At 43.0% G+C, this 21,644-nt stretch overlaps 1 protein-coding gene across 1 annotated transcript in view; it reads right to left on the bottom strand.

The window, feature by feature from the left end:
* The window catches only part of SEC31A (SEC31 homolog A, COPII coat complex component), a 1,704,034-nt gene that overhangs the window by 1,283,609 nt on the left and 398,781 nt on the right, over nt 1–21,644 (bottom strand). The gene's annotated exons all lie outside the window — the stretch shown is intronic.

Raw genomic sequence — 21,644 nt, 5'->3', positions numbered from 1 at the left:
TAACTTTTACTGACATTGGTTTAGAGCAAGAAAAAGGATCCCCAATGGGGTACTTAGCTTTTTTGAAGACTTCGGTTCTGAAACTCGAAAATGAAAATTTCAGGAGTCGGCTGACCAGCACTTGCAAACTGCTTCTGCTTCAGGCGCTGCGCGGCAAGAAAGACTGATGTAATCGCATTGGCTGCATGTTTTATACCCCTGATGACCTGACATCATGGAAGAAGAGACAGCATCCGATGCAGGGATCCAAGACTTTGATATTCAGGCCGGCTGAGGGCTAGATAACCCAAATGTAATGACTGCAACAGTGAAACACGAAGATCATGACAGGCATTAGAAAGAAACCTGCTTCACACCTTTTAGTATATTATCTCATTACAGTCATGACATTTCCTCACAGTTACTTTTTGTACTTGTGTGTTTAACATTCAAATATTTTTTTTCCAACAGAACATGCAATTTACATTTTAAAAACAAATCATTACTGCATAAACTTCTTCAGGAAGGGAAGAAAGTACAGTTGTGTACACTTACCATAAATGTAGATGTTCGAGTGTTGCAGTCATTACATTTGGGTAATCTGCTGGCAGGTTGCCCTCAGTCGGCCTGATTATCAAAAATCTTGGATCCTGCGTCGGTTGCTGTCCCTTGTTCCATGACGTCAGGTTGTCAGGGGTATAAAACATGCAGCCGACGTCATTACCTCAGTTTTTCTTGCCCCAGATGTCAGGTGCCCCCGAATGGGGAGCAAAATAAAAAAAATATACCTCCAACCAAAAGCAAATACACCAGAAAGGCTTTTAAGCATAGTAACAGAAAGTAGAGGTATAGTCAGAGAAAAACGAGGCTGGAGGGAGGGTAACCAGGACTGCAACACTGAATACACTCGACCATCTACATTTATGGCAAGTGTACACAACTGTACTATGTCCTACGTGTTTCACTGCTGCAGTCATTACATTTGGGTAGATTCCCAAAGCTATGGTTGGGAGGATAGATTTATACAGCATTAGGACCAGCTATAAGGCCCTGCAAGACAGCAGAGGTAAAGCCAGCTCTGGGTTTAGAGAAAATTGGTAAATGATAATGCTTGGGTAAAGTATGAACTGAACTCCAGGTAGCAGCTTCTAGAATATCCCTGGTAGGAACACCTCTGAGAAAAGCTGCAGAAGTAGATGCAGCCCTGGTGGAATGAGATCTGATCCCCTGGGGATAGGTTTTCCATGGTGCTTATAGCATAAATGAATGCAATGGCTTATCCATTTAGAAATGGTTTGTTTTGAAATAGCCCTTTCCTCTGCCCCTGCAGCAAATGCTACCAGCAGTTGTTCAGATTTTCTTTGAGTTTTAGTCCTGTCCAAGTAAAATCTAAATTGTCTGTGCACATCCAATGAATGCAGAATCCATTCCCCTTTGTTTTGTGGATTGGGAAAGAAAGCTGGCAAATGAATGGACTGATTAAGGGCCACACTGGATACCACCTTGGGCATGAAGGATGGATTGGTCCTGAGTGACACCCTGTCCGCATGAAAGATGAAAGGTTCCACTGCCATAAGGGCCTGTAACTCAGAAATCCTTCTAGCTGAAGTGATTGCTAGAGGAAAGGCTGTTTTCCAAGAAAGAAATGTTAAGTCTGCAGTAGCAGCTGGCTCGAAAGGAGGTAGACTGAGTTTCTCCAGTACAAAGTTAAGGTCCCAAGCAGGGGTTGGAGCTCTCCTGGGTGGTCTCAAGTTTTTAGCCCCTCTGAGGTACTGCTTGAGCAAAGGATGAGAGAAGAGGGGAGGTTCTGTGTTATAATGAGCTGAAATGGCTGAGGCGTGGATTTTAATGGAGGAAAAAGACAGGCCCTTGTGAAGCATCTCAGTTAAGTATTGCAAAATCTGAGGTAAATTGGGCGCTGCTATGCTCATTCCTTGAGACTGATTCCAAGCACAGAATATTTTCCATTTGTCAGCATAAGATTTTCTAGTACTAGGTCTTCTCGCCTCCAAGATGACATCCATCACAGGCTTACTGAGGGATGCTAAGGGTGAATTTAAGGGTTTAGCCAAGCTGCGAGGTTCAATGTTGGGAGCTGAGGGTGCAGAATCTGGTCATCTTGCTGAGACAGTAAGATAGGTGTCTGAGGCAGGTGCCATGGTGATATGTGTGATACACTGAGCAGGAGCAGGTACCAGTGTTGGCGTGGCCAGTCTGGAGCAATCAAAATCATTCTTGGTTTGTCCTGTTTGACTTTTAACAGAACTTTGCAGAGTAGAGGCAGTGGGGGAAAGGCGTAGTTTTTCCAGCTGAAGGACAGAGCATCCACTTTCCAGGCTTTTTTGTGGGGAATCCTTGTGCATAATTTGTCCAACTGGTAGTTCTGGGGGGAGGCAAATAGATCTATGTCTGTGCTCCCGCATTTGCTTGTCAACATGTTGAAGATCTGTGGTTCCATTCTCCACTCATGTGGGTCCATGAGATTTCTGCTTAGTCCATCTGCCAGTGTATCTAATTTTCCTGGCAGGAATTGAGCTTGTAGGTGCACTTGGTAGCTCAAGGCCGTGTTCCACAATACCATGGCTAGTCTGCAGAGGGGGTAGGAATGTGTACCCCCCCCCCCGCTTGTTTATGTACCACATAACCGTAGTGTTGTCCGTCTTTACCATTAGTTGTCCTGGAAGAATGTAGTCCCTGAAGGCTGTCAGAGCATTCTGTACAGCTAACATTTCTTTTTGATTGATATGTAGGTGCATTTGATTTAGGTTCCATTTGCCCTGAATGCACTTGCCTGCCAGGTGAGCATCCCATGCATAGTCTGATGTGTCTGTAGTTAGGGTTTGGGTGGCAGGGGGTAGCGTGAATGGCAGTCCCTTGTTTTGGTGGCAGACCTCTGCCCACCATAGGAACTCCAGGCGCAGGCAAGGTATGATAGGAATCACTGTTTCCAGGCTGTGACAATGCAGACTCCATAAACTTTTTAAGTACCACTGAAGTTTCCTCATATGCAGTCTTGCATATGGAATTAGAAGAATGCAGGAGGCCATGAACCCCAAGGCTTGCAGAATTTGTCTTGCAAATAGCAGGGTTTTTGTGGCCATTTGTTTGAAGTAAATTACCAAATGAATTTGCTTCTCTGGCGTGAGGAAAGCCATCTGGGCAGTTGCATTCAAGCTTGCACCCAGGAATATAATCTGTTCAGAGGGTACCAGTTGTGATTTATTTTCGTTTATGGTGTACCCTAGACAAGTCAGAACCCTTTTTACAAACGCCAGATGATTTAGAAGTATGGCCAGGTTTTCTGCCTGAATTAGACAATTGTCCAGGTATGGATATATTTGAATTTTTCTTTGCCTGCAAAATGCAATTACTGGAGCCAGGCACTTTGTGAATACCCTGGGCGCAGTAGACAAGCCAAAGAACTGATAATGCAAGTAGCCTGCTTTGAAGCGTAGGCATCTTCTGCAAGATTCCCTGATTGGGATATGCAGGTAAGCTTCTTTTAAATCTAGAATTGCCAACCAGGCATCTTTGCCTAGCATAGGAAGTAACTGGTGAAGAGTCAGCATTTTGAATTTTGGAATTCCAGAAAGGTGTTTAGAGTAGACAGATCCAAAAATTGGACGCCATGAATTGTCTTTTCTGGGTACCAGGAATAGCCTATAATAGAAACCTTGTCCCTTTTCCTCTTCTGGTACCGGTTGAATAGCCCCCATGTTTAAGAGGGAAAGTACTTGTTTCTGTGCCTCTGCCCACTGATTTGGGGGCAGGTCTGGCCATCCGTTTGGTGTTGGCAATGTGTGAAAATTAAATCTGTATCCCTGGGACACTATATTTAAAACCCATTTGTCCTGGGTTATGAGTTCCCAGTTTTTTGCATGAAAAGCAATCTTTCCTCCCAAAGGAGCGGCTGATTGGTAAGTGCTTGGAAATTTTAAAGGAAAGTCATTGAGACTGGTTACTAATACCATGTTATTTCCAGCTTTGGCAGTGGAGGCCCCCCATTGCTTAGGTTTGAGAGTTCCCTGAGACTGAAACTTGGTGCTTTTGGTGTCTGGATTTGGTTTGAGAGGATCTGGAAGGAGCTGGAAAGGACCAGTTCTTGGTAGGACAATGCCTACTAAATCTTGGAGGTTGCACTTGTAAGAAACATTTTACAGTTTGCATAGATTTAGCTTTATCTTCCATCTTTTTTAAGACTTCTTCAGCCTTATTGCCGCCAAACAGGCGGTCCTGAAGCATCCAACAATTCTAACATGATCAGGCAGAGATTGCTCCTTAAGCCAAGCATGCCTTCTAAGCACAGAGCTATAAACAGCAGCCCTGCAAGAGGCCTCTAAAGAATCAAAACCACATTGCAAAGTATGTTTTCCAACTTATTCAGCAGAATGCAATAAATCCTGTAAATCTTTATTTTCCACACAGTCAGAAATCAACATCATTTTCTGTTTAAGCAGTCCAATAATATGCTGTTGATATTTTAACATATGAAATTGGCAGTTTAAAGCCCTGATTGCTAAGGTTGCAGAAGTACAAACCCTTTTACCCCATCTATTCAGCGCCCTGGAGTCTCTATCAGAAGGGGTAGGGTTTTTAGCAGTAGAAGCCTTAATGCCCTTGGGGCCTTGAGAAATGGTTTCAGGATCTGCAACAGGATTTTTGAAAAGGAACTTGTGGGACTCAGGAACCCTGTAGTATCTGTCAGGTTTACAAGGAGCTGGAGGCAGGGAATCAGGGGCCATACTGGAATACGAAAACACATCATGCACAATGTCTAGTACAGGAGATATAGCCAAAGGCCTATGTAAGAAAGTCCCTAAGCCTCTTTTTTGAATCAGAGAATTCCTGACTTTCCCAGTGGAAATGCTCCCATAAAGTATGCAAAGTTTCACCAAAAGAGAAATCCTCAGGGGGGGAGCAGAGGGAATGGTATACTCTGCATCAGAATCCTCATAAGTAGGTATGGACAAATCCAAGTCATTAGAAGAGTCAGAAGAAACGGAATCCTGATCATAAGATTCATAGTCAAGAAGCTCAAGCCTAGGCCTCTTAGAAGCAGGGTGGGGGGGGGGGGGTTGACTGCCCCTGATTAGAGTAATTAAATCTTCAGCCATTCTGATCATTTGTTTTTTAGGCGTAGGGGCCTGAACATGTGGCTTGGGCATTGTTTTTTTTTCGACATAGATCGAGATTTAGGCCTTAGTATTGAAGGTGGAGTTCATTTGATATGCAAGTCTGTAGGCCTGAATACAACCTCAGAAGCCAGTGCCTGCACAGCGGCTCTGGACCCATCCAAGGTAGAGAAATATGTGGGTTCCATAGATGAAGTATCTCGCGGCATACCGGACTCTGAATGGGTCTCAGTAGAGGCCTGCGAGTCAGAAGTAGCGGGTATCAGGGGCTGCGAAAGCGCCTCATTGAATACCGGTGAACTAGCAACTGGCTTAGGAGAAGCGTTGTCGTCAGTTTTGGACCTCAATGGCCTGTCTCTGTCTTTATCTCTGCGTTTTTTCGAAATCCCAGTAGTCAAACTGCTAACAGACATAATTTCTGGATAATTAAACTGAGAACAGAAATATTTAGAGGCAAAAATGTACCGACGACGGATAGTGAGTTGATTAAATTAAGCGCAAAACCGATAGCAAGGGTCAGGGCCTAGGCAAGAAATACAGTACAGATGAAAATCTTTGTGAGGTATTTGCTTTCCACAAGTAATGCAATTATTAACTTTTACTGACATCGGTAAGGAGCAAGAAAAAGTTTCTCCAACGGGGTACTTTAAGTTGAAGACTTCTGTTCTGAAACTCGAAAACGAAAATTTCAGGAGTCGGCTGACCGGCACTTGCGAATTGCTTCTGCTTCGGGCACTGCACCGCAAGAAAGACTGAGGTAATGACGTCGACTGCATGTTTTATACTCCTGATGACCTGACATCATGGAAGAAGGGACAGCAACCGACGCAGGACCCAAGACTTTGTTAATCAGGCCGACTGAGGGCAACCTGCCAGCAGATTATCCAAATGTAATGACTGCAACAGTAAAACATGAAGAACATAAAGAGCTGAAAATGAAAGGACATACATGGAAAAAGTTTAATTATCTTCATTCTGTTTCTTCAAGTCATTATTTTTTTTATTTACTCCTTTACTGCAATACTACTTAATAGCCCGTATAAGCATACTGTGAATTGTAATGACACTAATTACACTATTTTCTGTTGGAAAAAGTTGTACAAGAACCAAGTGGGAGACAAAAACAGAATACCAGGAGATTTACTGGCAGTTAATACTGGAAGCCAATAAATCCCCAGGTATAAATGAAAACCTCTCCCTGGTCCTGATTTTAAAACTTAGGTCAGCTATACTTTAGTGTAAGAATTTCTATGTAGTTTTTTATTCAGTACATTTTTTAATAGCACATTGTTTTTACAATGATTTTTTTTTAACAGAGGTAATAGTTTTCAAGAAAACATGTGTTTACAGGTTAAGCTATGTACTTTTTGGGTTAGAAATTTGTGAACAAGAAGATTTAACATTTATATACTTTTTTTTACTGTACAAAGGTAATGGCATGGTTGGAACAATGGAGGGCAGTAAGAGATTAGTTTTTACCTCACAGACAGCATTTTATACATTAATACTTTGTATATTAATATTAAATTGATTTATTTTAATACAGATTGTAAAAGTATTACATGGGGTAACTAAGTTTTTAAAAAGAATATTTTTTATTTATAGAAGAATTTTAATTGGTGTGATATAGCAGCTCGTTTTACTTTAAATAGCTAACTGATTTACTGTTTAATGAGTATGAATGGTTGTAAAAAATAATATAAAAGTGTACGGGTAAATGAACTTTTTTTTTATCTGATGAAGTCCTAAAAGAGGACGAAAAAGTACAGTTGTGTACACTTACCATAAATGCAGATGTTGAGTGTATTCACTGTTGCAGTCATCACCTGTGGGTTATCCCTGTTGTGGTAGCCTTCGGCCGGCCCGAATACCAGAGTCAATGTTTTTCTGCGTCAGCTGCTGTTGCTTGTTGACTGACATCAGGTCATCAGTGCTATAAAGCAAGGCAGCCAACACCATTACATCGCTTTTTCTTGCCCTAACCAGTCAGAAGCCCAAGGAAATATGGTAAAGTGGTCCTGGTGGCTAAAAGACACCATAAGCAGCTTATGTCTCCCTAAGGAAAGAGGATATAAGGGGGAGGGGAGAACCAGGACTGCAACAGTGAATACACTCGAATGTCTACATTTATGTTAAGTGTATACAACTGTACTATGTTCTTCATGTTTCACTGTTGCAGTCATCACCTGTGGGAGGATTCCCAAAGCTGAGGAGAGGGGTGGAAGGATTAGTTAAGAGACCTAGGCATGGGTAAGCATGCCCTGCAGAACTGCAGAGGCAAACCCTGCCCTAGCCTTAGAAAATAGAGGTAGGTGGTAATGTTTTGTAAAGGTTTGGAAAGAGGTCCAGGTGTCAGCTTCAAAGATATCCCTGGTGGGAACTCCTCTGGGGAATGCTGTGGAAGTGGAGGCTGACCTAGTGGAAAGGGTAAAAACAGACTTAGGGGGTGGTTTCCCATGTAACCTGTAACAGAAATGGATACAGTGTAACACCTATTTGGAAATGGGCTTCCCCACTGTCTATGGGGCAAAGCTGACAAGAAGTTGGTCTGTTTTCCTGAAGGGTTTAGTACGGTCCAGATAGTATCTAAGCTGTCTGTGCACATCTAGTGAGTGCAGAATTCTTTATTCCTTGTTTTGAGGGTTAGGGAAGAAGGTGGGTAGATGTATGGCCTGGTTGACAGTGACATTAGATACCACCTTGGGCATAAAGAAGGGGTTAGTTCTCAGGGAGACCCTGTCTGCATGGAAAACGATTAAGGGCTCAATGGCTATCAGTGTCTTAAGTTCTGAAACCCTTCTGGCTGAGGTGATAGTTAGGAGGAAAGCAGTCTTCCAGGAGAAATATTTCAGTTCTGCTGAAGCAGCAGGTTTGAAGGATGGTAAGGTTAGTTTTTCCAGAACATAATTCAGGTCCCAGGCTGGCATGGGAGGTCTTCTGGGAGGTCTGATATTAGAAGCCCCTCTGAGGAATTGTTTAATCAAAGGATGTGAGAACAGGGGCTGGTCTGTATCGAAATGAGCTGAAATGGCTGAGGTGTGGATTTTAATAGAAGAGAAGAAGAGGCCACTATTGAGTAACTACACTAGACCGTGCAGGACAAGAGTGATGGAAGGTTGTGAGGAACTGCCCCCTCTGCAGTGGCTCCAGGAACAGAATCTTTTAAATTTTCCAGCGCAAGATTTTCTGGTGCTGGGCATTCTGGTCTCTGTGATAATGTCTAGGATCTCTTTGCTTAACAGGGGCCACTTGTTTGCTTTTTGAGTATTAGCCATGCTGACAGTTTGAGAGTCTGCAAGTCTGGGTGCAGCATCCCCCCCCCCACCTGAGTCAAGAGGTCTGAGGTCGAGGGAAGCTGCCTTGGAGGCTGTGATGTCAGGCTGCGCAGTAAGGGGTACCAATGTTGTCTGGGCCAATCTGGAACAATGAGGATGGCCTTTGGTTTCTCATCCCTTATCTTCATCATTACCTTGGGAATAAGATGCAGAGGAGGGAATGCGTACACAAAGAGGGAGTTCCAGGGGAAGGTCAAGGCATTCACCTTCCACGCTAGGTGGCGATACTCCCTGGTACAGAATTTTTTTAGCTGGTGGTTGAGGTGTGAAGCAAAGAGATCTTTCTCCGGAGTTCCCCACTCCTGAGTGACTTGCAAAAAGATTTTTCTGTGGAGCTGCCATTTGTGGGGGTCCAGTAAGTTTCTGCTTAAGTGATCTGCCAGGGTTTTGTTGATCCCTGGTAGGTATTGGGCTATTAGGTGTAATCTTATGGAGGAGGATGTCAGCTAGAGGTTCATGGCTATCCTGCACAAAGGCTAAGTTTGGGTCCCTCCCTGTTTGTTGACATACCACATTACTGTGGTGTTGTCTGTTCTGATAAGGTGAACCCTGGCCTGAGATGGGGTTTGAAAGATGTCAGAGCCTTTTGTACTGCCATCATTTCCTTCTGGTTGATGTGTAAGGGAAGATGCTGGGCATCCCAAAGACCTTGGGTGCACCTGCCTGCTAGGTGAGCACACCAAGCAATGTCTGAGGCGTCAGTGGTGATGGTCTGCCTGGTAGGGCGGAGGATGAAGGAAAGACCCTTGTTCTTCGCACATGCCCCTGCCCACCAGAGAAACACAGCCCTTTTACATGGGATCAGAAGGGAGAGAGGTCTCTAGAGGCTGAGAGTGCTGACACTAATGGTTCTTTAGATAACACTGAAGATTTCTCATGTGAAGCCTGGCCAGAGGAATTAGAAGGACGCAAGATGCCATGAACCCCAAAGGCTTGCAGGAAAGTACAGTTGTGTACACTTACTATAAATGTAGATGTTCGAGTGTATTCACTGTTGCAGTCATTACATTTGGGGTAATCTGCTGGCAGGTTGCCCTCAGTCGGCCTGAATAACAAAGTCTTGGGTCCTGCGTCAGTTGCTGTCTCCTCTTCCATGATGTCAGGATGTCAGGGGTATAAAACATGCAGATGACACCATTTTAAAAAGGTTTTTCTTGCCCCAGATGTCAGGTGCCCCCCAAAGGGAGCAAAAAAAAATATATATATATATAAAAAACTATAAATATATAAATGCACTTTAGAACACATAAAATTTACCTTCAACTAAAAGCAAACACACCACAAAGGCTTTTGAATATAGTGAAGGAATGAAAAGGTATAGAAAGGGGACTGGTGGGTGGGTAATCCGGACTGCAACAGTGAATACACTCGAACATCTACATTTATGGTAAGTGTACACAACTGTACTATGTTCTTAGTGTTTCACTGTTGCAGTCATTACATTTGGGTAGAATCCCAAAACTGAGGATGGAACTAAACAGCATTAGGAGCAGTTATAAGGCCCTGCAGGACTGCAGTGGCAAAGCCTGCCCTGGATTTAGAAAAGAGAGGTAAATGGTAATGCTTTATGAACATATGAACTGAGCTCCAAGTAGCAGCTTCTAGAATGTCTCTGGTAGGGACCCCTCTGAAAAAAGCTGCTGAAGTAGAGGCAGCCCTGGTGGAATAGGATCTGATCCCCTTGGGAGCAGGTTTACCATGGCCCAAGTAGCAGAAACTAATGCAATGGCTTATTCATTTAGAAACAGTCTGCTTTGATATAGGCTTCCCCTCTGATCCTGCAGCAAATGCCACCAGTAGTTGCTCAGACTTTCTTAGAGATTTTGTTCTGTTTAAGTAGAATCTTACTTGTCTGTGTACATCCAATGAATGCAGAATCCTCTTCCCCCTTGTTCTGCGGATTTGGGAAGAAAGTTGGCAGGTGAATGGTGTGGTTATGAGCCACAATGGATACCTCCTTAGGCATAAAAGAAGGATTGGTCCTGAGGGCCACCCTGTCCAGGTAAAAAATAATGAAAGGCTCCACTGCCATGAGAGCCTGTAGTTCTGAAACCCTTCTAGCTGACGTGACTGACAAAAGAAAGGCCGTCTTCCAAGAAAGAAATTTTATATCCACAGTAGATGCTGGTTCAAAAGGAGGTAGGGTGAGTTTTTCCAGCACAAAATTGAGGTCCCATGCAGGAGTTGGCGCTCTCCTGTGAGGCCTTAAATTTATGGCCCCTCTGAGGTACTGTTTTAGCAAAGGATGAGAAAAGAGGGGAGGCTCTGTGCTGTAATGAGCCGAGATGGCAGAGGCATGGATTTTTATTGAAGAAAAAGATAGGCCCTTGTGAAGCATCTCAGTTAAGTATTGCAAAATCTGAGGAATATTGGGATTTGCTGTGTCTATTCCTTGTGCTTGGTTCCAAGCACAGAATCTCTTCCATTTATCAGCATAAGATTTTCTAGTACTAGGCCTTCTGGCCTCCAAAATGACATCCATCACAGGTTTACTGAGAGATGTGGTTGGTGAAATTAGTTGACAAGCCATGCTGCAAGATTCAGAGTTTGGAGCCGAGTGCGCAGAATTTGATAGTTCTGCTGAGACAATAGGTGAGGTGTTTGAGGCAAGTACCATGGAGGAAGGTGTGACATATTTCTTAGAAGCGGGTACCAGTGTTGGCGAGGCCAGTCCGGAGCAATTAGAATCATTTTTGTTTTTTAACGTCTGACTTTTAGTAAGACCTTGGAGAGTAGAGGCAGAGGTGGAAAGGCATAGACTGATACGATTTCCAGTTGAAGGATAGAGCATCCACTTTCCATGCTTTTTTGTGAGGAGTTCTTGTGCAGAATTTGCCCAACTGATAGTTTTGGGGAGAGGCAAACAGATCTATGTCTGGGCTCTCCCATTTTTGTGTTAACATGCTGAAGATTTGTGGATCCAGTTTCCATTTGTGTGGGTCCATAAGATTTCTGCTTAGGTCGTCTGCCAGAGTATTTTGCTTTCCTGGCAGGAATTGAGCTTGAAGATGTATTTGGTAAGTCAAGGCTGTGTTCCACAAGGCCATGGCTAGTCTGCAAAGGGGGTAGGAGTGGGTACCCCCCTGCTTGTTTATGTACCACATAACTGTGGTGTTGTCTGTCTTTATCAGTAGTTGTCCTGGATGAAGGAAGTCCTTGAAGGCTGTCAGAGCATTCTGAACAGCTAGCATTTCTTTCTGGTTGATATGTAGATGCATTTGGTTTGGGCTCCATTTGCCCTGAATGCATCTCCCTGCCAGGTGGGCCCCCCAAGCATAATCTGATGCGTCTGTAGTTAGGGTTTGGGTGGCAGGGAGTAGAATGAATGACAGTCCCTGGTTTTGGTGACATGTCTCTGTCCACCAAAGAAACTGCTGTTGCAGGCAGGGAATGAGAGGAATCATTGTTTCCAGGCTGTGACAATGTTGACTCCATAAGCTTTTTAGATACTATTAAAGTTTTCTCATATGCATTCTCGCATATGGAATTAGTAGAATGCAGGATGCCATGAACGCCAAAGCCTGCAGAATTGGTCTTGCAAATAGCTGGGTTTTTGTTGCCAATTGTTTGAAGTATGTTGTCAATTGAATTTGTTTGTCTGGCGTGAGGTAAGTCATCTGGGCAGCTGTATTCAAGCTTGCACCCAGGAATGTAATTATTTGAGAGGGTACCAGTTGTGATTTCTTTTCGTTTATGGTGTACCCTAGGCATGCTAGAAGCCTTTTTACAAACGCCAGATGTTGAAGAAGAGTGTTCCTTGTCCTCTGCCTGAATGAGACAATCGTCCAGATAAGGATAAATTTGAATGTTTCTTTGTTTGCAGAATGCAATTACTGGTGTCAGGCACTTTGTAAAGACCCTGGGCGCAGTAGATAAGGCAAAGGACAGTGCAGAGAATTGGTAATGCAAAAAGCCTGCTTTGAAGCGGAGGTATCTTCTGCAAGATTCCCTTATTGGGATATGCAGGTATGCCTCTTTTAAGTCTAGAGTTACCAACCAGGCATTCTTGCCTAGCATAGGCAATAGCTATTGTAAAGTCAGCATTTTGAATTTTGGAATGCCCAGGAATGTGTTTAGAATTGATAAGTCCAGAATTGGATGCCATGATTTGTCTTTTCTGGGTACCAGGAAAAGTCTTGAATAAAATCCTTGTCCTTTTTCCTCTTCTGGTGCTGGCTGAATAGCCCCCATATCCATGACGGACATGACTTGTTTCTTGGCCTCTGCCCACTGGTTTGGTGGCAGATCTGGCCATCCGTTTGGAATTGGCAACGTGTGGAAATGAAATCTGTACCCCTGGGATACTATGTTTAATACACACTTGTCCTGGGTAATTAAATGCAAACTTTGAGCATGAAATGCTAGTTTTCCCACGAAGAGGGCTGCCAAAAGATAAGTGCTTGGAGATGGCAGAGAAAAGTCATTGAGACTGTTTACTGTAGGGTTGTGCTTTGTTACCTCCTGATCTGGAAGTGGAGACACCCCATTGCTTTGACCTGTAAGATCCTTGTGATTAATATCTGGAGCCTTTGGAGAGCCTGGGTTTGCCCTGAGCAGCTCTGTTGGACACAGGAAAGGACCAATTCTTAGTAGGCCAGTGCCTACTGAACCTGGGTGGCTGCACTTGCAAGAAATCTTTTACAGTTTGCATAGATTTAAGCTTTGTCTACCATTTTCTTTAAAACCTCTTCTGCCTTATTACCAAACAGACTGTCATGCTGTAAAGGGGCATCCAACAATTTAGCTTTAACATGTTCAGGCAGATTTTGCTCCTTGAGCCAGGCATGCCTTCTTATCACAGATCCAGTCACGGCGGCCCTGTAAGAGGCCTCCAAGGAATCAAAACCACATTGCAAAGTATGCTTTCCAACCTGTTCTGCTGAATACAATAAATCCTGTAACGCTTTATTTTCCACACAATCAGAAATCAACATCATTTTCTGTTTCAGTAAGCCCATAACATGCTGTTGATATTTAAGCATATGAAACTAGCAGTTTAAAGCCCTGATTGCCAAGGTTGCAGACGTATAAACCTTCTTTCCCCATCTATCCAGCGCCCTGGAATCTCTATCAGAAGGGGTAGGATTTTTGGCTGTAGAAGCCTTAACACCCTTGGGACCCTGAGAAATAGTGTCATGGTCAGCAGCGGGATTTTTGAAAATAAATTTGTGGGAGTCAGGAACCCTGTAATATCTGTCTGGCTTACTAGGAGCCAGAGGCAGGGAATCAGGAGCCATGCTTGATTCCGAGAACACATCATCAACAATGTCTAATACAGGAGGTATTGCCAAAGGCCTATGCTGAGGAAGAAGAAAATCCCTAAGCCTCTTTTTTGATTCTGAGAAGTCCTGACTCTCCCAGTGAAAATGTTCCCTTAAAGTATGCAAAGTCTCTCCAAAAGAGTAATCCTCAGGAGGAGAAGCAGAAGGGATGGATTCCTCTTCATCAGAGTCCTTATAAGGTGGAATAGAAAATTCCTGATCAGAAGAGGAATCAGAAAAAAGGGAAACCTGATCTGAAGATTCATAATCAGTGCCTTGCCTAGGCCTCTTGGGGGGGGGGGGGGGGGTTGGGAACCCCTGATCAAGGTAATTTAAATCCTCAGCCATTTTAATCATTTGTTTTTAAGGCATAGGGTCCTGAGCACGTGGTTCATGCATCATTTTTTTAAACATAGAAGTTTGTTTTGGCCTTGTTTTTGATGATGGCGTCGGTTTAATATACAAATGTTGAGGCCTGAAAACACCCTCAGAAGCTGGTGCCTGCTCAGCGGCTCTGGACCCATCCAAGGGAGAGACATCCGCGGGTTCAATACTTGCAGAATCTCGCGGCATACCAGACTCCGAATGGGTCTCTGTAGAGGCCTGCGACTCAAAAGTAGCGGGTATCAGGGGCTGCAAAAGCACCTCACTGAGTACTGGCAAACCGGCAACTGGCTTACGAGAAGCTTCGTTGTCAGTTTTGGACCTCGACGGTCTGTCTCTGTCTTTTTCCTTGCGTTTTTTTGTGAACTCCGGTAGTCGGATTGCTAACCGATGACATTTCAGGGTAGTTAAAGCTTGAGCCAAAATATTTAGAAGCAAAAATATACAGACGCTTAATAGTGCGTTGGTTAAATTTAGCACAAAACCGACAGCAAGGCACGTTGTGATCAGGGCCTAGGCAAGGAATGCAGTACAAATGAAAATCCTTATGAGGTATTTGCTTCCCACAAGTAATGCAATTATTAACTTTTACTGACATCGGTAAGGAGCAAGAAAAAGTTTCCCCAACGGGGTACTTAGCTTTAGTTTGAAGACTTCGGTTCTGAAACTCGAAAACAAAATTTTCAGGAGTCGGCCGACCGGCACTTGCAAACTGCTTCTGCTTCGGGCACTGCGCGTCAAGAAAGACTGATTAAAATGGCGTCGGCTGCATGTTTTATACCCCTGATGACCTGACGTCATGGAAGAGGAGACGGCAACCGACGCAGGACCCAAGACTTTGTTATTCAGGCCGACTGAGGGCAACCTGCCAGCAGATTACCCCAAATGTAATGACTGCAACAGTGAAACACGAAGAACATCTTCCTTGCCATGAAGTGACTTCTGGAAGCCAACAGGGTAATGTAGAGAGGCAGGAAGCTCTGCTTTTCTGGCGATAGGAAGGCCATTTGGGATGCTGTGTCCAGCAGTGCTCCCAAGAAAATGATCTTCCTGAAGGGTGTTTACTTTGATTTCTTCTCGTTGATGTTGAACCCTAAGGAAGTTAGGAGGGTTTTGACAAAGAGGAGGTCCTGGAGCAGCTTTTCTTTGCACTCTGCCTGAATGAGGCAGTCGTCTGGATAAGGGTAAATCTGTATATTTGTCTGCAAAATGCTATGGCCGGGGCTAAGTATTTGGTGAATACCCTGGGAGCAGTAGATAAGCCCAAGGGTAGTGCAGAGAACTGAAAATGTTGTGAGCACAGGAATTTCCTGCAGGATTCCCTTATGGGGATGTGGAGGTAGGCATATTTTAGGTCTAGGGTCACTAACCAAGCAATTTTGGTCACCATAGGCAGCAGCTGCTGCAAATTTAGCATTTTGAATTTGGGGACCACCAGGGAGGTGTTCAGAATGGATAGATCTAGGATGGGGTGCCAAGTGCCCTCTTTTCTGGGCACAAGGAATGTTCTGGAATAAAAGCCTTTGTCCACTGATTTGGAGGTGAGTCTGGGTACCCTCTTGGAATTGGAAGTTCATTGCAAGAGAATTTGTATCCCTGAAAAATGATCTTTAAGACCCATTGGTCCTTTGTTACAGAATGCCAATTTTCTTTGCAGAAGAAGAGCCTTCCTCTTAGCTTTTGGTGAGTGAAAGGAGGGCAGAGGGGGAGGAGTCGTCACTAAGAGGTTTTGCCATAGAAGGATGGCTTAGAATTCCCTGCCTTTGGGGCGGAACTGGTCCACTGTTTGGTTCTCTGCTGTCCCTGGGATAGGGGCCTGGGTGGTCTGTCCCTGCGGGGCTTACCTTGCCCCTGTCTGCTAGGTGCAAGAAAGGACCAGTGCTTAGAGGGAAAATTCCTGCTGAACCTAGGAGGTTGAACCTGAAAGAAATCTTTTACTGTTTGCATAGATTTTGCTTCGTCTTCCATCTTTTTAAGCACCTCTTCTGCTTTTACACCAAACAAGTGGTCCTTATCCAAGGGTGCAGCAATTAATTTAGACTTGACATGATCAGGGACAGGTAGTTCCTTCAACCATGCAGGTCTCCTAATGACATATCCTGACACTGCTGCCCTGCTTGAGGCTTCTAGGGCATCATATCCACAGTGCAATGCTTTTGGCCACTTGACAAGTAGAGTGCAGTAAATCTGCCAATTCTTTCGAACTAGCACGGTCAGGAAAGGTATAAATATTTTGCTTTAATAGTTCCAAAGTGTGTAGTTAATATTTTAACATATGGAACTGACAGTTGTGCTCTGACAGCTAAGGTTGCAGAGGTGTACACATTTTTACTCCATCTGCCCAGAGCTCTGGCATCCATGTCAGGAGTAGGATTCTTTGCAGAACTAGCCTTAGCTCCTTTAGGTCCCTGTGTAATGACCTCCGGGTCTGCAGCAGAATTTCTGTACAGGTATTTGTGAGAATCTGGGACTTTGTAATACCTATCAGGTTTACTGGCAGCAGGTGGGTGGGTATCAGGGGCTAAGCTGGACTCATGAAAAACATCATCCACCACTTCTAAGATAGGGGGGATGACCAGGGGTCTGTGCTGGGGCAGGTCTAGAAACTCTCTTAGCCTTTTCTTAGATTGAGGGAAGTCCTGAGATTCCCAGTGGAAATGGTTCCCGAGGGTGTGAAGGGTTTCCCCAAAGGAAAGGCCTTCTAGTGGGGAGGCAGAAGGAATGGATTCCTCTGCATCTGAATCTTCATAAGCAATCAGAGGTTGTTGTTCCTCTTCAAAATTTGAATAATCAGATTCCTCAGAATCCTGCTCTGTCATTATTTCAGGAGGATTCTGAGGAATCTGATTATTCAGATTTTGAAGAGGAACGACAACCTCTGACTGCTTATGATAAGGGAGATAAGATCCTCCAACATCTTAAGTACTTGGGCTTTGGGTGGTGGAGCAGGAGTAAGATGGTGGCTAGAGGTAGACTTTCTAGGAGTGGCCTGGCTTCTAGGCCTAAGAGAATCTTCTGACAGAAACTGTAGTCTGATGAGAAGACTTCGGTTTTTGCCTACAATCGATAGTGCGAAAGGTCTTCTCGGAAGCCAGTGCCTGCATCGCGGCTCCGGACCCACCCAAGGCAGAGACAACCAAAAGTTCAGAAGACGAAGAAGATTTTTGAAGCATACCAGACTCCGAAAAGGTCTCGGTAGAAGCCTGCGTAGATATCGTATTGGGCATCAGGGCCTGTGAAAGCACCTACTGAATGCTGAAGAAGTGACGACCTGCTTAGCGGTAGCATAGTCAGAAGGCTTAGCCTTGTGTGGGCTTGTCTCTACTTTTTTTGGAATGTCTATGGATTGTTAGCTGACAGACATCATTTCAGAATGTGAAAATGGAAGATGAAAATACACGTCTACAATAAGAGCTCTACGATGAATGGTTCTCGCGTTAAAAAGGGCACAGAAATGGCAATGGGGGACGTCTTGGTCTGGGCCTAAACAAGTGATGCAGTATGAATGGAAGTCTCAGTGTGGAATCAGCTTTCCACAGGTGAGACAACTGTTAATCTTTTCAGACATCGGTTAGTGCAAGAAAAAAGTATCCCCAATGGGGTACTTCGCTTTAGACGTTTTCAGCTGTAATTCGAGCTCTGGTAGTGACCGACTGACACACTTGTGAACCGCCTCTGCTATGGGCTCCACGGCAAGAAAGACTGATGTAATGGTGTCGGCTGCCTTGCTTTATAGCACTGACGACCTGACATCAGCCAAAAAAACGACACCAGCCAATGCAGAAAAACATTGACTCTGGTATTCGAGCCAAGGGCTACCACAGCAGGGATACCCCACAGGTGATGACTACAACAGTGAAACACGAACATCTTGGTGATCCTGTTAAGCATTTTATTCTTTTTATCATGTGATTTTTGCATGTATTTTTAATTAAGTCATTAAAATATTCCTTCAATTCCTGGGCTGTTCTTCAGTTTGTATCCTGTTTACCTCTACAGTGCCTTTTTTTAATTGTACTTAATAGCCTTATTACTTCTGTCAGTCGTTATTTTTGTTGCTCCACTGACTGCTTCCCTTTATACATCACTTGACTTCTGTCCACTGTACGTTGTCAGGCTCACCTTTCTTGCTAAAGCATTCCATCTCCCTCTGCTTGCCCAACATTTTCAGTCCAAATAATGCAAACAGCTTCACTGGCAATTTCTCCTTTGAGATTTTTAGCCATCTGGTTCCTCTCTCCTCATCTACTACCTAGGATTTCAAGTGTGGTGTCCAATTGTACCACTTGCATAAATCCTTCCAGATCTGTCTGAGTCATCTCTGGGACTATAAACATCTTAGTTCCCATGGGAAAACACACTTAGTGTAGCCGGATACATTAGTCTGAATCGAAGACCCATTTTCCTACAAAGTCTTACATGTTGCATAAATCTACCTCTTTTTACCTTGGTACTCGCAGAAAAATCCTGGTCCACAGACACTCGCTTGTTGACCATCATTAGCATTTGGTTACTCTTTCACCTGAAAATTATGTCACTTAAATGGGTTTTGGAAACTAAGCAGCCATCTCGCCGAAGTGCAGATAAGTGCAGGCTCTATTAAGTAGAAGTTTTTCTTTTGGAATTTCTGTCCATGTGCTCAACTGCTGCACCATTATATTCAGACAGTCTTTCCCCTCAAGGGCCTCAGGAACATTAGTAAAACCCAGCTTCGCTCTCCATACCTGGTCTTCACTGTACAATTTGTCCATCTCTTCATGTGTGGCTTCCAATTCAGTTGATCTCATTTTATGCTCAACTTTTGACTTTGGCAAACTGGTTATGTCATTCAAATGATTGACAAGAGCATTCTCCATCTGTTCTAATACCTTGTCATTGATCTTTATATAAAAAATAAACAAAAAACAAAAATAAAAAAACAGAAAAACTACTAGACTTAAAACTCCGTTGATGAGCTCAGTCACAATAATTTCCAAAAATCATGAAACCCAGGTAGTGTTCCAAACCAACAAGCCTTTACTTGGGAAAACACAGTAAGTTGTTTACTCTTGTTGGTTTCCTGTATAAATTACTAATTAATTTCCCTCTGTCTTTATCAGTACTGACTCAGTCATATCAAGGAAATGCACAGACTCTGAGCTGATGGAAGTGGTAAATTTCAGGAAGGAAGTGGTAAACTTCAGTAAGGAGGTGGAGGTACTGATGTAGTGGATAAACTCAGTGAATTTAGATTTCTCACCTTGCCAGAAAATAAACACCATCAATAAAGTGAAGACAGCTGGTCATAAAATCTCCAGTATTCACTTTGCAGCACAAATTTCTCCTCCCACTTGCCTAAGGCTACACTGGCCAGGCTAGGGGCCATAGCTGCACCCATGGCTATTATCCCTAGTTTGTTTGTAAGCCTGGCCATTGAAACTGACAAAATGTAACTCAACACCAAGTTTATTAGCTTTCCCAACATTCAGTTTGCCCTTGTGTAACACTGTTATTTTTGCTACAAGCCTCTTTAGCTGCTTCAATAGAGTCCATGCGTGGTAACAGAGTGTACAGGACTTCAATGACAACAGTTTTCAATATGCTTTGTTCATTCACATACGCTTCTTTTATTTTATTTTACTTAACTCAATACAGCCAAGTGACGCCTCCAGGTGCGTATGTGGTTAACTCTTACTGATGCCTGTAGGCATTAAGTATTGCTTGTTCATATTTGCATCAATAATTCCAAAACCATGCTATGTACAAGATTTTAAAATATTTCATCTTAAAGCTTGCAAAATGGAAAACTCATCTGCATTAAATTTGATCGCTGTCTAGTGCAGGTTAAGAGATATTAACTGTTGTTTTTATGATATCAATTTATATGGATATAATTTTCACATTTCTCTACATATCTCAACAACCATAAAATACAGGCAGAACTCCATAGCCTCTTAGGAAAACTCTCAGCTAGATGAATAAACTGCTGCTGACAGTATGCGAGTAACGTGAGTGGTTGCGGAGATATTGTAAGTTGTTTACAAAACATTATAAACATAATAGTTACTGTGTTTACCGCGAGTTATAAAATTCAGTTTAAGATCTAGACCCTAAAGAATACTACCACTATAAAAATAATTTGTGCTGAAGGGTTTGACATTTATACTTCTTTCATAACCCCTATGGTTCCAGAGATATGAACATTTGTTTGAAATGTGAGAACATAATTTGATTCTGTCAAACAGCTTAGGCTCCGCCCAGTGGAAGTTACAGAGCAAACTTCCTGAGCTCTGTTGGAGAGAATGTGTTAAAGAAAATCAAGTGAATCTAAAATAAAAATTAGTTCTTAACAGCAAGAGACTGTAGAATAAAATCTAAGTATATGGCAGTGGCCTCTGATATGGAACCTCCACTTGCAATAACAGATCTGTAAGGTGTTTCTTAGGGCGGGGGCATACTAGTTAAGATACTGACAGTTACATAATGAAAATACAAAACATGCTGAACATACTTGAGTTTTATTCTATGCATTCCTTTGAGGAGGTTAAAACTGCATATGTAGAAAGGAAAGATAAGCTAACCACAAAACTTAACGAAGAACTTCTTAGTGAAAACTTTAACACTCCTCACCCCAAGTTACCTTGTTTTTGCGGGCTTCCCAAACCCCATAAGAATAGGGAAGATCCAACACTCATGTTGGTGAGGTTGGAACTTGTCAGATTCCTGTGTTTGTTAATTTTTTTATCATTTTTATGATTTTAATATACACCTACAAAGTCTAACATATATTCAGTATTTCAGTGTATATTTACCAGTTTTTTTTTCCTGGATACCCAGTGTTTCTCATCCCATTTCCATTGAGGCTTTCAGGTTTCCAATTCCAGCTTATGCCATTTATCAATCTACTCTCGATGAATGAAACTCTTCTTTTTTCTTCTTTCTGGTGGTGGTAACCCTCTTGCATAATTTTTTTCTTTGACATCCAGGATGAGTCTGCTTTATATCTCCTTAGGTCACTGTAGCCATAAAATCTGGGTATTTCTTTTTATTAGGAAGGGGAGCACAAACCCAGTAACCTCTCAGCTCAGAAGCATAACAGAAGCCCATAAATCTGTCAGGTTCTACCTAATGGATGTTTTTCTCCAGCATTTCATTTACTTTGTACAGATGTTCAGGCATCAGTAATTTAGAAAAAGTAGGTAATTCATTTTTCAATTTTCGGATAATTCACTGAGATGGTGAGAGACCAAGTCCCTGCAGTGTAATATTACATAACTATAATAATCATCATGGCTTCTGCAGCTGCCATTTCTCCTGAGACTTGTGACTGTTAACTTAACTTGCTCTACTTGTCACTGTTCATAGCAACTAAAATTACTTGTAACATGCCTGAACTCCCTATCACAAATATTCTAAATTCCAAACTTTATAAACTGCACTTGTCACATGACACCCAGTAAACCCCTGTCAAGAGTATAGACTTCAGTAGACTAAATGCACCTGCAAATGTATCTGTCAGTTTGATTACTTCAAGGAATAATAATCTACTTCAAAACCACATATTCTAGATACAC

This window comes from Protopterus annectens, chromosome 2.part0 (genome assembly GCF_019279795.1).
Source record: "Protopterus annectens isolate FY-2018-M chromosome 2.part0, PAN1.0, whole genome shotgun sequence".
In the NCBI taxonomy this organism is placed as follows: Eukaryota; Metazoa; Chordata; order Ceratodontiformes; family Protopteridae; genus Protopterus; species Protopterus annectens.
Note: the sequence above shows the minus strand (reverse complement) of the source record. Positions and strands in the feature narration are given on the sequence as shown.